At 38.6% G+C, this 17,786-nt stretch overlaps 1 protein-coding gene across 15 annotated transcripts in view; it reads left to right on the top strand.

The window, feature by feature from the left end:
* ARHGAP6 (Rho GTPase activating protein 6) overlaps positions 1 to 17,786 on the top strand; it is a 551,232-nt gene that overhangs the window by 356,511 nt on the left and 176,935 nt on the right. The window lies entirely within an intron of this gene.

Here is a 17,786-nt window from a genome sequence, read left to right as displayed (position 1 = left end):
TCTACTTGTGGTCCATTTGTTGAACCATTTTCCATTAGGTTCACTTAAAGTGTTTGCTCCATCAAGTCTGCCACCTGGATGGTTTCCTTCACTGCAAAACTGGTTTGCTCTTCCCTCCCCTCTGTCTTCTTAGTGGCTGCTGTCTGCCCTGGTTCTATCCATTGGTAGATCTGATTGCTTTGGTGATTGGATCAACAGTTGAATCCTCACAGGATTTTAAGGCCAACAATTTCCTACATCTTGGTCCATTTTTCAGAATTTCTTCATTTGTGTTTTATCCTTCCATTTTTGTTTCTAAGCATATATAATTTATTTAGATTGGTGCAGAAGTAATTGTGGTTTTGCCATGTAAAGACAAAAACCATAATTACTTTTGCACCAACCTAATAATTTCAGCCAATTATTCATATGCAGCACTGTTTGCAATGGGGATGAAAAAGTAACAGCTAAATATCTGATAAAATGGGATGTTTTAAATATAGTAGATTGCAAAATAATATCATACTTTTTGAGAAGAAAATTTCAATATGCAAAAAAATGTGGGATAATATTCATTAAGATAATATCCATTAAGATAATATTCTTAATGAATATTATCCCCAATGATTGTGGGATTATGGTTGTTTTAATTTTATTCATTTTGCTTATTTTTATATTTCTGATTATATTAGTTATAAGCTCAAATTGCTGTTATAAGCAAAGATAATGCAGATTTATATATATAAAAGTAAAATAAATTGATTGTATTTTTTATCTTCTTCCTTTCCCCACTATACCATGAATTTAAAGGCCAACAATTATGCCAGCTATATCTTTTCATCATTTTTCACATTAAAAGCAATATTGCTGGATAGTAGAATTAAATGACAACTCTGCTTTTGGAAATGACAGGAAGTCTGCTGTAAATAGATAATTGATGTAGATGTTAAAACCAAATAGAATTTCCATTTATGGAGAAGGGAATATTTAAGGGTATGTGACTATAAGAAAATACTTCCTTTTGCTTTTAACACAAGATGTAATATGACTTGTCATGCTCAGGATTTGTATTGAAGTAGATAATGGCACTTTCCCTAATATTTGGAGGCAGAGGACTTGATCCTCTTTTGAAGGCCTTCCTTTGAAGATAAACATAGACATTGGTTTTAGCTTAATTCTTCTTCCCTAAAATTACTTCCTGCTCTAAAATTCTGTAATTCCATAACAAGAGTGTATAAGCAATAATTATAAAATAGGAAAATGAGCCATTCTACTTGCCATCCTTCATGTAAAGCTGCACTATGGAATCCTGATCTAAGGTGGGGCTGGGGTCATTTCTCCAAGCAGTATGATGCCCTGGAAGAAAGCAATGTACAGTGGCCTGTGATGCTAGACCTTGGATCACTTTGATGCCCTTGGCTTGTAATAAAAGCAAAATCCATTTAAACTAGCTTAAATAGGAATTTTAGAGGCTTATGTCACCAAAATCAATAAGTATGTTGGGTTTCATCCAGTGACATGATCTTTTTCCTGCAGTGCTCTTCATTTTATGTCTCTCTAAGTGTCACCTCTAGGCTGATAGCAAGAGAACCTATGGCAGTTTGGGGAAAAATATGACAATGTCTAAGCTAGTGTTTCTCAACTATGGGTGACCACCCCAGGGGACATCTGGCAAAGTCTGGAAACATTTTTGGTTGCCACAAGTGGAGAGGTGCTACCGGCATCAAGTGAGTAAAAGCCAGGGATCCTTCTAAACATCCTCAGTTTGCAGGACAGCTCCACAAGAGAGAATGATCCAACCCAAAATGTCAATAGTGCTGGGTAACTCTGGCATAGAAGAAGAAAGGTTTCCTTTGCCTATAACTCTCACTTACATTCTAGGAAACATTTCCAAAGGCTTCCAGCCACATTTCCCTCACATGCTGCTGCCTACAGTATAGAAGGCTTTAGGCCTGGGTTCTGAGATCAATCATGGGCAGGGAACAGTGTTACCAAGATCAGCTCACTGAGCCCCCAAATGCACGTGGAATGTCCATGCTATACACTATCTACCAGAACAATAAATGCCCATCATATAATAGTACTATTTTGTTATTAGCAAGAGAGGGGAATTCAGGCATCATTACTATTCAGCCCTAAAAAAAGAAGGAATTCCTGTTATTTGCAACAACATGGATGAATCTGGAGGACATTGTGTTAAATGAAATAAGCCAGGCACAGAAAGCAAAGACAAATACTGCACTTTCTCACTTACATGTGGAATCTAAAAAAGTTGAACTCATAGGTGCAGAGACTAAAATGGTGCTTTCCAGAACGTGGGGGTGGGGCTGGGGGTTGGAGAGATGTTGGTCAAAGGATACAAAATTTTACTTAGACAAAAGAAATAAGTTCAAGAGATCTATTGTACAACAGGGTTACTATAATTAATAGCAATGTATTTTATTTTGAAAATCACTAACAGTAGATTTTAAGTATTCTCACCACAAAAAGTGATAGCTATGTAGGTAATGCATATGTTAATTAGTTCAATGACGCCATTTCACAATTGGATATGTATGTCAGGACATCATCTTGTACACAATAAATATGTACAATTTCTGTTTGTTAATTTTTTAAAAATCCTGTGACCTGCTGAAGAATAAACATACTCTCCATAGCAATTTAAATCCTTTCTGTGGGATTTGGGGAAGTGTTTCTTCACCTGTATTTTTTTCTGGGTTATCTGCATTAATATCTTTCTAGAAAAGGGTATGACTGGAAGTGGCTTATTGACAATCTGGATTTTCCCAAGAGAAATTACCTTCAACCAGGAGAGATGACTACTTTAAAGAAGGGCTTTACAGAACCTGTGTCTTTACTGAGTCATTCGCAATCCAAGTGAGAGATGATGTTAGCTTGGACCAAGATGGAACCATTGAAATTATGAGAAGAGAGGTCAGATTCTGACATATTTTGAAGGCATAGCCAACAAGAATTACTAACAGATTGACTATGGATTATGAAATGGACCCATTGGTGATACAGAGTAGAAGTTTTGGCCTGATCTACTGGAAAAATTGAGTTGCTATTGACTTAAATGGGGAATACTATAGAGAAGAATATTGAGAAGTTGAAGAACTCAGGGAATTCAAGAAAAAAATGTCCTAGTTGGAGATGTAAAGTAGGTAACTATCAGTGCATAGATGTCATTCAAAGATATAAGGTTGTTAAAATCACCAAAGAGGAATTGCAGATGAAAAATAAAGGAGATCCAAGAACAGAGCCATGGTGAATTCCAACATTATGTTACATTCAGAGAGGTGATAGACACTCAAGAGAGTGTGGCATCCACAAAGCTTAGTGTCACATTTGTTAATTGACGTCAAAAACATGGCTGGTTGTTTTGTTTTTGTTTTTAACTTAAACTCTTTCAAATTCTGGAACTTGGGTTTCTTTCCCTAAAAGAGAAAAAAACAGCCTTCTTTGTCTTTTGAGTAAGCCAGGAAGCCTCTTCCTGCCGTCAATTATTAATTTTCTTAACATTATCCACTTGTCATCTAAAACAGGGGTTCCCGACTCCCAGGCCGCAGACCAGTACCAGTCCATGGCCTATTAAAAATGGGACCGCATAGCAGGAGGTGAGCAGCGAGTGAGTGAGCATTACTGCCGGTGCTCCGCCGCCCGCCAGATCAGTGGTGGCATTCATTAGAGTCTCATAAGCGCACGAACCCTATTGTGAACTGTGCAGGTGAGGGATCTAGGTTGCAAGCTCTTTATGAGAATATAACTAATGCCTGATTATCTGAAGTGGAACAGTTTCATGCGGAAACCATCCCTGCTGCACTGTCTGTGGAAAAATTGTCTTCCACAAAACCGGTCCCTGGTGCCAAAAAAGGTTGGGGTCAGCTAATCTAATTTTTTAATTTTTTTTTTTTTAATTTTTAAATTTTTTTTTTTTTTTTTTTTTTTTTTTTTTTTTTGAGACGGAGTCTCACTCTGTCACCCAGGCTGGAGTGCAGTGGCTGGATCTCAGCTCACTGCAAGCTCCGCCTCCTGGGTTCAAGTGATTCTCCTGCCTCAGCCTCCCTAGTAGCTGGGACAACAGGTGCCCACCACCTCGCCCGGCTAGTTTTTTGTATTTTTTAGTAGAGACGGGGTTTCACTGTGTTAGCCAGGATGGTCTCGATCTCCTGTCCTCGTGATCCGCGCGTCTCGGCCTCCCAAAGTGCTGGGATTACAGGCTTGAGCCACCACGCCTGGCCTCAGCTAATCTGAAACATAGCCAAGCTATGGGCTAAGGAACTTACCTTGCTTTTTTTTCCATCTGGGCAAATGGTTCATCCTGCCCCTCCAGGGTGAGAAATGCCTGTCCCTTCTCTCAATCTGTACATGCAGGCTAACAAAATATATTTTTCAGAGATGATTTATTTCACCAGAACGATTATTGATAATTTGCATTTATGGACACTTGGTGATCTTATCAATATTTTTATGTTTTCTGTTTTTTAACTTTTAAGTTCAGGGGTACAAGTGAAGGTTTGTTACATAGGTAAACCTGTATCATGCGGTTTTGTTCTACAGATTATTTCCTTACCCGGGTATTAATCCTAGTACCCATTAGTTATTTTTCCTGATCCTGTCCCTCCTCCCACCCTCTACCTTCTGAGAGGTCCCCAGTGTGTGTTGTTCCCCTCCATGTGTCCATGTTTTCTCATCATTTAGCTCCCACTTATAAGTGAGAACACTCAGTATTTAGTTTTTTCTGTTCCTGTGTTAGTTTGCTAAGGATATATATCATGGAATACCATGCAGCCATAAAAAAGAATGAGATCATCTATTTTGTGGGGACATGGATGGAGGTGGAGGCCATTATCCTTAGCAAAATGTTTTCCCTTTTTGTGGGACATTATCTTGAATTTCTCAGAATTCAACCAGAAGTTTAAAGAGTGAACACTGGATATCTATTGTAAATTTTTCTAAAATAACATACACCTAGCTATGAGAAAAATAGTTTTCAAATTTTATTTTGCATAAGAGTTTCTTGGAAAGTTTCTTAAAATGCAGATTTCTTGACCTCAGAAGTTCTGTTGTGATCAATTTGGGACTGGACTCCAGCTGGTCCATTTCATCCATCCCACACCATTATCTGATTATAGGGCAGAGGATCCACAAGCCATTCAGGAGCTCATACAGATTTCTGCAAGCTGAAAAGGAAATTATTGACTTCCAAAGTAATGATGTAAATACTTACCTATATATATAAAAACATAGCAACTACCAATTTCATTGTCAATTAGTATTTTTTAACAATCTCATCACATGCAAAAACAATTTGTAATGTACATTTTGTTCTCTTAATAAGTATTCCTGAACACGCACAATAATTACTTTAAAAATCACAGCCAAATGAGAATCCAATGAATTACTTATTGCCAAATCATGTCAAAATCAAAATTGTAAAAATTCTTGATAATATAAGGAGATGAACCTCAAAAGTAAGTGCTTAAAATAGCTCAGAGTTCCCGGAACTCTACTTTTGACAAAAAGCAACCCCAGGTGACTCTATATTTGATCTTTTGCCCACACTTGGAGAATCTAAGGTCTATGTGGGGATGCTTCATATCACCAAAGCATACTTGTCTTCCTTCAGTCATTTATCAAAATTCTCAGCACCTAAATCTAGCATCTTAGCATGATGCTATATTATAAAAATACAGTGATAAACAATCTTTCTAATTGTGAAGCCTCTAGCCCAGTAAGAGAGGCAGCCAATAGACAAATGCACAAACAAGTAAAATCAATTATAGGTTGAGATAAGTGCTAAGAAGAAAATCAACAGTGTGTTGAGATCAAGAAGCCAGGAAACATTAACATCAGATTGGGGAAGTCAAGGAAGACTTTTTGAGCAGATGATATTTAAGCAGAAACCCGAAAAAGGAGGAGCCAACCCTGTGACTGACGCCTTAGGAAAGCAGTTCAAGCACAGGAAACAGCACAGGCAGAAACCCCTAATCAGGACCCAGCTTTCCTTGTCCATGAGTGTTTGAAGAACAGGAGGAAAGAGAGGAGGCATGAAAGGTGAGGCTAAGGAAGTTGGTCCAGATCCTTTGACATAAGCAGGTTCTATGTGGATGGATTTTATTCTAAGTGCAATGGAAGCCCATTGATGATCTTTGCTTGCCTGTTTGTTATTTTTTAAAGGTTGGATATGGTGTGGTACTTTGTGTAGCAGTTGAACACATAACTCTGGAGCCAGACTGCCCAGGCAGGAATTCTGGCTTTGCCTCTTAGAGGCAGAGTAAAGTTCAGCATGTTCCAATGTCTCTTTACTCAGTTCTTCATTGTAAAATGGAAGTAATAACAGTACCTACCTCATAAGGTTGTTTAGCAGATTTAATAAATATGTGATATGCTCTATATATGTCTCAAAATGAATAATTGTCTTTAAGAAGATTACTGTTATTTCCCCCATGAACAAATTGAGTAAGGACAAGAGCAGATGGCTAGGTTGTCTAGAAGGCTGCTAAATTTGTTTGGGAGAAATATGATGGGGGCTGGAATTGGAGTGATGAAAGTGAAGATGGAGAGGAAGGGTCAGATTCCTGATTTATTTTGGATGCAGAGTTGACAGAAGTTGGTAATAGATTAAAAGTAGAACATGCGGTGAAGAGAAGAATAAAGAAAATGACTTAGTTCCTAGCTCAACTAATTGGGTGGATAAAAATAATAATAATAATCATAATCATCATCATCATCATCATCATCATCATCATCCACAATAACGTTGATTAAGCGAGTGCTGCATACCAGGCAGGCTTTGTGATAAATGCTTTGTAAACACCTCTAAAGATGTGGGAGGGTAGGATACCAAAACATTTACCAGAAGAGAAAGTCAAGAGTTCATTAGTGGATAAGGGAAGTTTGAGATGACCCTGAGACACCAGGTAGAAGGGTCAAGAAGGCAGCTGGATAATTGGGTCCATAAAACACAAAGATGATTGATTTGGAGATAATATTTGAGAGTTCTGAACGTTGCAATGGGATTTACCACCATGTCTTTTTTGTATAATGGCTTGGGCTGTTACAATAATGTTTTTATCTTTTTGGGTCTAATTCTTTTTAGTTCAAGACCTGCTTTGTAAAAACCTTAGTGTTAATTGAATTTTCAGTCAGTTCTCCGTAGTGTAAAATAAAGTATTGCATTAACATTTCTGACTCTTGAAACAACTCTACCGAACTAAACTACTTAATCTGAAGTTTGTGTTGTGTTGTGTGTGAAACATTTCCTCATCAAAATTCAAAGAAACTTTAGTTCAAGTTATGGCCTGAAATCAACAGAATTATATTAATTCATATGGATATAGAAAATCATTTATTTACAGTATTTAAATTGACATTTAAACAGTTTTTCCAATCCCACACAGTTAGTGGCATAAGGTCTTGAGAAAGCATGAAACATTTTTTTATCAGCCTCATATTTCGTTGAGCTTGCCAAACACAGTTCATTTTCCATAGAAATTTGCAAACCTGAGTAGTGGCCAAATTTTCGGAGTCGCTGAATGTAAGCCAATGAATAAAATTGTTAAACCCTTTGATTTCCCCCCACTTTTTTCCCTTAAAAAGTAACATAGCATGGCATGTGCCTGAGTTTTATTTTTTGACATCTATTACCCACAACACTCGAGTGTGTTTCAGAATCAGCCTGTATGGACATTTCAGTACAAAATGAACACAGCTGGCCCTTTGGGGAACATTCATTTGCAGCTTTGTTATCCTTAGACAGGAAGCCTTCTCCTCCACACTTCCATCGACATTTTTCAGAAGGCAATGGCATCAACCTTTAAAAATGGATACTTTAAAGGGTTTAAAGGTTCAGATTTTTAAGACAAACCCAGAATAAGCAAAAGTTACATATTGGCCAAAAATGTGACTCCAGAAACTGTGTGTTGTAGCAAATCTTTCTTTTGAGACTTTTGTCCTGTTAGCAGAATGCACTGATCGAACTAAACCTTGAGCATGACACAGGATAGAACTAGTTATTATTAAGAAAATAACGTTCAAGGGCATTTGTCCATTGTACCCAGGAATAGTTTGGAAAGATGAAGGATATGGAAACAAGCAAAAAAGAAGAAGAAATAAAATTAATAATTAAAATGTCAGTAACTCTAATGTATTTCTCTTAGTGGATGATAAAATTACATAAGAATGTCAACCTTTTCTTTAACCCAATGACCACAGTGGCAGTCTCTTCATTGGACTGCTTCCTTCATTGACATCACCTTCTAATTTCATTTTTACTTATAATAGTGAAAATGCACAATGGCCCCTAGAGGCAATACCCTAATTTTTTTGTTTAAGTGCTCAAAAAAGTATATCCTTTCCCTGCAAAAAAGGCAGAGGGTCACAATTTATTATTGAATTTCAGTTATGAAAAACCCACTGAAGTGTGAGAGTCCATTGTGCTTCAGTTGCTTTTAATCTCTTTGGAGATGCCAACTACCTGATACATAAGAGCAACTGTAAGTTCCAAAAAAACTCTCACAGATAGGAACCATAGACATGGAGAGAAGGGAGCCACTACTCAGAAATGAAGGAGTCGAGGAGGAGTGGGGCTGAACCATGAAGCCAGAACAGAATTTTTGTCAGTGGCCTAGAAGCAAAGCTGAGAAGAAGGGTCTGAATGTGCTGAGGACCAGTGGTTGTAGCTCCACACTGAGATGAAAGCCTCCTCTCACTGTAGCTTCTGCCAAACCACACAGGTAAATTTGCAGGAGTAATGGTGACCTCCGAAGAGCCTGGTGTAATTGGGGAATGATTGTTGCAAGGGAATAAGAGCCAGTATTTCATTTGGTCTTTTGTGTCTGGCATTTTTCACTCAGTATAATGTCCCCCAGGTTCATCCATGTTGTAGTATTTATCAGTACTTCATTCTTTTTTGTGGCTGAATAATATTCTATTGTAGGGATATGACACGTTTTGTTTATTCCTTCATCTGTTGATGGATTATTTGGGTTGTTTTGACTGTTTGACTATTATGAATAATGCTGTTATGAACATTCATATGCAAGTTTTTGTGTAGACTTACATGTTTTTCATGTCCGTATTTCTTGAGTATATAACTAAAAGTTGAATTGCTGAGTATAATGGCAAATGTATGTTTAACATTTGGAGAAACATTCTCACCAGCAGTATATAAGGGCTCCACATCTTTACCAACACTTTTTTTTAAAGCTATCCTAGTGGGCATGATGTGATAGCTCACTGTGATTTTTTTGTTTTGTTTTGTTTTGTTTTTTTGGGTTTTTTGGGGTTTGTTTGTTTGTTTGTTTGTTTTGAGATAGGGTCTCACTCTGTCACTTAGGTTGGAATGCAGCGGCACAATCACAGCTCATTTCAGCCTCGACCTTCCTGGGCTCAGGTGATCTTCCCACTTCAGCCTCCCAAGTAGCAGGAACTACGGGCATGCACCACCACACCAGGCTATTTTTTTCTTTTTTTGTATTTTGTGTACAGACAAGGTTTTGCCATGTTGCACAGGTTGATCTTGAACTCCTGAGCTCAAGTGATCTGCCCGTCTTGGCCTCTCAAAATGCTGGGATTACCGGCATGAGCCTCACTGTGATTTTGATTTGCATTTCCCCGATGGCTAATGATATCAAGCATCTTTTCATATGCTTATCAGCCATTTGTATATCTTCTTCCGAGAAGTATTTATTCAGATTTTTTTTCTTATTCTCAATTAGGTTGTCTTTTTATTATTGAATTGTAAGAGTTCTTCAGATTCTGGATACAAGTCTCTCATCAGATATGTGAGTGAGTATTTTATTCAAATGATTTGTTCCTCCAGCATTCATACTGCATTTCTACAATCTACTGTAAGCTGGCATATGTCTATCTCATTTATCTCAACGTTTTAACTTTTACACTTTTCTTCCTAGTGGATGCTTGGGGGCTCTCAGCCTTCTGTGCCTAGGGAGGACTTTCAGAACTAAGAGCTCCCCAGGGTGTCTGACTTAGAGGATCACAGTGACCCAAGGCTCTCTCCCTCCGAGAGCCTCTAGTTGTGCATTCCAGACAGGAAGGCTGCCCAGCCAGCTCCTCTAGCGCTTTGAGCAGTGTCCCTCCCTGCCTCCTGTCTCCTTCTCTGTTCCCACACTGCACAGGGGCTCTGCGTTGGGAGCATGGGGGCTCACTACTGCCTAGAGCTGCTGCTATTGCTGAGGTGTAAGAACCCTGGAGAGGTAAGAAGATAGGGTGTGTGTATTTCAGGCTCCGTGTTTCATGCCTACTGCTAGAAGCAAGATAGGACCCAAGCCAGGAAGAAATGAAAGATTCCATGGAGTAATAATCCCAGAGCAGCATCTGGAAAAGGTGAACATAGGCAGGAAAGGAGAGAAGCAATAGCATTGAAGGGATTTGCTCAGTGTGTCCTGGCACTTGAGTCTCTTTTAACATCAAAGCTCAGGTGGTTCAAATGAGAGTCAGACTATCTCTGCCTGTTGCCTTAAGAGTAAATTCAGAGTCTTCAAACCAGGCTTATTGGAATATTACATACCCTTGCCAAGACATTTACATTTTTATTGAAAGTTCAGAGCAAATCGTAGTAGGGACCCACCATTTTTTCTGCACCATTCCTTTTGGCTATTTTCTCAGTATTTGAAAACCAATGGAATTTGACTTTAACATGCACATTGGCTTATAATGTTACTGTTGCATAGGTCTTAGTGATCTTCCAGTCCAGTGTTTTTGTGCTAGAGGTAAGGAAACTGAAGTTCAGAGTGAATCAGGCATTGCCAGGGTCACCAGACTAATCCAGGACAGAACCGAGCCAAAACATCATTGCTATGGAGCCTCTCTTTGGGTCTCAATCGTTGGGTACTATATAATGACTGATGATTGGGGACAAGGGCATAGGTTGCCCTTTTCCTTAGTATGATGAAGGATCAGGATTCTATAACATTGATAAGTGATTAGGGTATTAATATGGAACCACAAAATGTGGTTCAACTCTGTCCTGTGGCCGCTCCATACAGCAAAAACAGATGGCTGGTTCAGAAAACTGGTTTTGTTGTTTGCATACAACAAAGGTAGCATCTGGTGCAAGTTTTATTTTTTTTAATGATTCCAGTGTCTTGTTTTTAATGATTTAATAGAAAGAACCTTAAAACTTATCTTTTCAGAATATTAATTTAGAATGTTACCAAAGTGTTCACAGAGTCTAATTAAATACTCGGTGGTTTCATATAGCTACAAGTAAAAGCTGCTTTGAATCCTTCCTAAACGCATATTGGTTTATTTGGTGAATTGTGTTTTAACATCAAGAAAGTAAGATCGTTGGCTTTTCTGCAGAATGGTGATCTATTACCTTAAACAATGTGGTCAGACCACATCAATTCACTTGCAGATTTCTTCCTCTCTCTATCATGTGCACATGCCACCATAGGTATAAACTAATTTAAATATATATGAATTATTTAGTTTGTTAAATCCAAGTTGCTTTTGAAGAAAATTTGCTGCTCTTAGATTATGATTATTTACAGTTTGTTGAGTGATTTCGTTTTGTAGGCATAGACTTTTTATTGTGATTCTGATTATTTATAGTAATAGCAATTATCAAATAAACTAATGTGGTGATTACAGATTTTTGGATATCTATTACTATTTATTGGGAACATTTTTTTCACTACCAGAATGGGCGAAAAAAGCCACAAAAGCAGTAAATCCCATTGCTTTCCAAGTGTCATTGTAAATCCTGCTGATAAAAACTGCACATTTTAGCAATGTTTAATAAGCACTTTAAAAATTGACAACTGTCTTAAACAGATTTTGAAGTTGCTCCATTGTACCTATTTCCAGATTAAGAAAAATCATTTGTGGAAACCAAGTTGATCCTAAGTTCCTAGTCACGGGGAGAAGATGGGATTTTGTAAACCTGCAGAGCCTGAATTTGTTATTGCATGCAGCTGTGCAAATTTGCAAACATTTCCTTCCCTAGTCAGGACCCTATGGAAGGAGCCAGTTTGGACTACTGCCTTGATAGCTAACATTTGTAGAGGCTGCAATGCAGGAAGCTACTGGGATATTTGAACTTTGTCATCTATTTTAATCTGGGCATTAGATGCCAGGTAGAGTATGCAAGTCAATTACTTCTATTTCAATGTCGTGGTAGGGATATATCAGTAGCTTTATTATTCTGGTCATTCTCAGTGAATTTCAGAATGCTGCTTAAAATGGGCTTTCTGTATGTGTTGAGCGTGTGTTCAGTGGGATGTCTGAGAAGGAAGATAGAGGAGGGCTAAGGCCTGGGTCTCCTAAAACACATGATTATTTTATTGACCTAATCAGTGAGAGAAAGACAAAGCCTTCTGGTTTCTACAAGCACTGTACTTGCATTTATTTGTTTTCATTCCATCCTTTGGAACTAGAGAAGGCATGAGGACTATCCATGAGCAGGTTCACACTCAAAGCTGGGATAGATGGTCTTACCCTGGTTGCTATGGCAATGTTGTCCTAGTATAGGGGATACTTGCCCATGTTTGTTGCTGTCTCCTCTCTATCTTTGGCAGTTTAGCACAAGAGGCAACCCCCTCATGCAACTACAAAGCATTTATTGAGTTAGGGATTCTTCATTTTGAGTTACAGTTTGCTCTCTAGTATATTTTTGGGAGGACAAATGGGCAGGAAAAATTAAGTCACAGAAGGAGACAAGCTTCATCACTCTAATGGAGTTGAATTTACATTTGCCATTAAAAATAGCTATAGGTTATTTAATTAGAATCCTAGAGGCAGATAACGAATTAGTTTATCTTTCAAATGGTACTCATAAAAGATGGGGCAGTGTGTGTGTGTGTGTGTGTGTGTGTGTGTATGTGTGTGTGTGTGTTTAAAAGAGCCTAATTTCTTGTTAAAATTTAAAGTTCAAACAACCCCTTATTTGTAAATTGGTGATAGAGACAATTCTATAATGTTGTGATAATTAAATGAGCTAATACATGTCATGTGCTTAGAATAGTGCCTGAAATATAATGAGCCCAGTAAATGTTCAGTATTATTATTATCATTACTTTTATATTACAGCATCCTGGGTGTTTAATGCTAATGATGGCTCATTGAGCAGATATTAAACATACTAACCGATTTCCAAGTATTTTTCTAAATCTGCCTCAAGGAGCTCGCCAGCTAGTGGGGAGACAAAAAGTAGAAAGAAGCAGTTGTTTGAAAGAGAGGCATGGTCAACATATCCTGGGAAACCTCTGAGCCTGTGCACTCCAGCCCTGTGGACCAGCAAGAGAGGTTTCTAGAAGAGGTGGCATTGAGATGATGGTCATTGATGGCTGCTCCCAGATGTGTGGATATGGGAGCAAGGAGACAGGGGAACCTCACTTCCAGGAGTGCCAGCCAAGGTAGAGCAGTGAGAGAAGATTTCTGTAAGAGGTGGCATTGAGGTGACGGTCACTGATGGCTGCTCCCGGATGTTTGGGATACAGCAGCAAGGAGGCAGGGAGATCCTCACTTCAGAAGTGCCTTGAGTTGGTTATTTGGACAGATAGGGTGTTCGATGGCCTGGGTCTGTCAGATATTCTCAGCTGCCCAAGGTCGGTGCTTAATTATCTCCTCTCTTTACAATACACTGCTTTATAATCTCCATGGCTGTAGGGGTTTTATTCCATAACAATTTTGTAGCAAAAACTTCTTAATCGAATCATTCTTTTGGAAAGTGGTGGTTCTGAAAATCATGAGAATTAAGGCATCTTAAATTACTGCCCACTTTATAGATGGAACCACTAATTTCTCATTATTCTGCCAGATCCAAGCAAATCTCAGAACAGAATTTGTCTCAGACTAATTGAATAACCTTGAATTCAGTAGTTATACTCATGGCTAAATTGATTATTTTTCTCCTCTTTATCACTCAGACACAATCACTTTTAGAGGTTCTTCAGACTGATTTACAATTAACTCCTTAGCACATCTTTGGAAGGTCAAATAAGCAGGAAAAATTAACTCACAGGAGACAAGCTTCTTTGTAACCTCCCAAGAAACAAATAACAAACTCACTTCTAAGTAAGTTCTGAAGAAGCAAATAACTATTCTAACGTCTGTCGGATGGTTTTTAAAAAATATGTTTTAATTTACTTTTTATTTTATAGATATAGAGGGTAGACATACTTTCTTACGTGGATATATTGTATAGTGGTGAAATCTGGACTTTTAACAGGATAGTTTTGATTTAGAGACATTAGCTGACTTAATCACCGGACAACACTTTCTTTATTTTGCAAATTCTCCTTAACACCCCTACCACTCCCCGAGCTGTTTTGATTTGTTTAGCTCCCTGTTGTGACTCCAGACATTGCCAAAGGTCCCCTAGGAGACACAACTATACCTGGTTAAGAACCACTCATCTAGAGGAAAGCGGTTTGGTAAAGGCCGGGTGCAGTGACTCACGCCTGTGATCCCAGCACTTTGGGTGGCTGAGGCGGGCGGATCACGAGGTCAGGAGATCAAGACAATCCTGGCCAACATGGTGAAACCCTGTCTCTACTAAAATACAAAAAATCAGCCGGGCATGCTGGTGCCCGGCTGTAGTCCCAGCTACTCAGGAGGCTGAGGCAGGGGAATCGCTTGAACCCGGGAGGCAGTGATTGCAGTGAGCCGAGATTGCGCCACTGCACTCCAGCCTGGCGACAGAGCGAGACTCTGTCTCAAAAAAAAAAAAAAAGAAAGAAAGAAAGAAAGAAAAATCCTTATAAAATGGAATTAGCTGAACTGTGCCAATGCCAGAGTGACAAGGGAAGGGTCTGAGTTGGGAGTCACTGTACACAAAGGCTCAGCCCTAGAAAGAAGGTAAAAGGAAGACATGCAGAGAGAGGTGGTCTCAAGTTCTAGCCTCCATCTAGCGGAGTGCCCCTATGACACTTGCCTGGTGTTGCTCTCCTGTTACCCTCAGAGTGGTGAATTGAGGATGAAGGCTTGTCTTGGAGGCAGCAAAGAACAGTGTCTGGGGATATCAGGTAGGAGAAGGCAAAGATCATTGAAGGGTCGGGTCGCAATCAGATCGGGTGGCTACATTGTCAGAGTGATGCACTGATAAATGACAGACATGGGCCGGGCACGGTGGCTCACACCTGTAATCCTAGCACTTTGGGAGGCTGAGGTGGGCAGATCACTTGAGGTCAGGAGTTCAAGACCAATCTGGCCAACATGGTGAAAACCCGTTTCTACTAAAAATACAAAAATTAGCTGGGTGTGGTTGCTCACTCTTGTAATCCCAGTTACTTGGGAGGCTGAGGCTAGAGGATCGCTTGAACCCAGGAGGTGGAAGTTGCAGTGAGCCAAGATCATACCACTGCTCTCCAGCCTGGGTGACAGAGCTAGACTCTGTCTCAAAAAAAAAAAAAAAAAAAAAAGACAAACATGATGTACTTCAGTGCCTGTGGCATCAAAAACTTCTATGTCATATCTAAATTTTGTATCACTCCTGCTTCCAACTGGGTAGTGTTCTCTTTGGGAGTCTACAGAGGCAGGACAAAGTTCTCTTTCTCATCATAAGAATTGTAGCCAACATTTATTGAGCTTAGGACTCATTAACATGAAAAGACTCAGAGCATGATATTAGTACATTTTATAGACGGGTGTACTGAGCCATAGAGAGGCCAAAAAAATTGTCCAAGTTTCCACAGCAGATAGGCAGTGGTCATGACTGTGAATCAAATGGTTTGGTTATGGAGGCTGCACCCCCTACCACCACACTGGAAAGCCATCTTTGTGCTTCTGTAGACACTAAACTGACACCCCCAGAGCCTGCATGTTCCATGGCCAAATATGAAGCATGGAAAATTATTTGGAGAGGCAAACAAAATTTGGCTGTTCGAAGGAATAGAGATTTTAGTATTGTTCATTTTTTAAATTAAAAGTAAAGTGAATTCTGGGTGCTATGGTGTTTTTTGTTGACCATAGGACAATGATATTTGCAAATGGGATTTATTGATTTAGATTTTGTGATAGAGGATTCAAGTGTGATTTATTGAGGTAAATGTTTTGAACCCAAATGATCGCTCCTTTCTTCTCTCTTCAACTCCTCACGACTCCCAGCCCAATCTTATTCCTCCATAATTATTTATCATCTGGAAGAGTCAGGTGTTTCAAATGAGGCCAGCATGGACTTTTCCCAACAGGGATGTATTTTTTAATATCTAAATGTCAGCCTATGGCCCTTGCTGATAAGGCTCCAGATCAAATAGGGGCAAAAGGAATTGAAAGCCAAATCACAAAAATAAGTAAAAACTCCAGCTAACAAGAATTTCACAACAGACATAAGCTGATGACTATTTTATTAAAGCAATGTGGAGTACTACTAAATGCTACTGTGTTCTGGAAATGTAGGAAATTGGTTGAAGTCATTTTTCTCTTGTTAGTCTCATGTTAAGCTGTTCATAGCAGGATCTCTTGGGTTATTTTTTCTCAATTAATACAGTTGTCTACTAATTTATTTTCTTTTTAAAAGTCTTGGCCTTAAACTCAATTTTGGTAGTTTCAGCTATTGTTTACTACCAAAGGAAGAACTTCAGATTTAGAGAAAAGTCTGTATTTTTATTTTGTGTGGAATTGAGAAAGGAGGTGGTAAACTTGACATTGCTTGCAAATGAAATGCACAGCTTGATCATTTTTTTCTTGATATAATTTTTGTTTTGGAAGAACTGTAGTATGTCTTGGTGGTGATAATGAATACCACAACCACATAATCATTCTCTAAATGATTGTAATGGAAAGAAGTTTTATTTAAAATTTCAAGTTACTCAAATGGCACATGTCTCCACATGTGTCTTTTTACTACAGGTAAACCCAGAAGGCATGCGTGATTATGGGTATGTGAGTGTGTGTAACATGAATGTGTGCCTGCCTCTATGTTATGTTGCACTATTAGTTTGAACCACAAAATAGAAAAGAATGTAAATATCTTCTGAAGTCTGGATACACCTGAACTCTGGATTTATCTGTTCTAAATGAAAACTAGAGGGGAAACCATTTTAGTATGTGAAGTTTGGCCTGAGGAAAAGAATGGCACATCTACAGTTCTTAGAAAATTCTCATACAAGATCAGGATTACTGGCATGCTTGGGGAACAACTTGCTGTGGGTAGTTGAGATTTTCAGTTTCAACCAGCAAATCTGTTTTGTTTCATCTTTTGTTTAAAATATTTGAATTAATAAGAATTATTTTTCAACTTCAAGAAGTAGTACATAGAGCAATGCTGTCTGATAAAACTGAGTGGTGATGGAAATATTCTGTATCTCTGTTGTCCAGTATGGTAGCCATTAGCCTCATGTGACTACTTAGCACTTAAAATGTGTCTACTATGACTAAGGAATTGAATTTTAAGTTTTATTTAATTTTAATTTATTTACATTTAAATAGCCACATAGGACAGGGCTACCATATTTGACAGTGCAAGTATAGAATATAATTACCAGTTAATGCATGTCTCTGGTTTGAAACATTCCACTGTATTATCACACTGCATATCTGAATTTTGATTTGGAAACTGTGGCTGAATGCTGGGATAGATTCCAGCTCTGCCAACAGGAAAGGAGTGGTGAGGAAAGCTATTGGACAGCTAGCCAAGGATATTTGCCATGTTTGCCAGAGTATTTTGACTGTACTTCTGTCATAGTATTAATACCATTTGGACTTTTTAATCGTTATTTGTGGGCTTATTTTATCCGTTTGGTAGATTCTAGATTCCTTAAGGATGGGGCCTTACTATTTTCACCAGCACATGGAATAGTGCCTTGCCCTAGAGTGTGCTTAATAAATATTGACTCAAT

Source organism: Macaca fascicularis, chromosome X (assembly GCF_037993035.2).
Source record: "Macaca fascicularis isolate 582-1 chromosome X, T2T-MFA8v1.1".
Taxonomy (NCBI): domain Eukaryota; kingdom Metazoa; phylum Chordata; class Mammalia; order Primates; family Cercopithecidae; genus Macaca; species Macaca fascicularis.
This window is presented reverse-complemented; position numbering and strand designations above follow the sequence as displayed.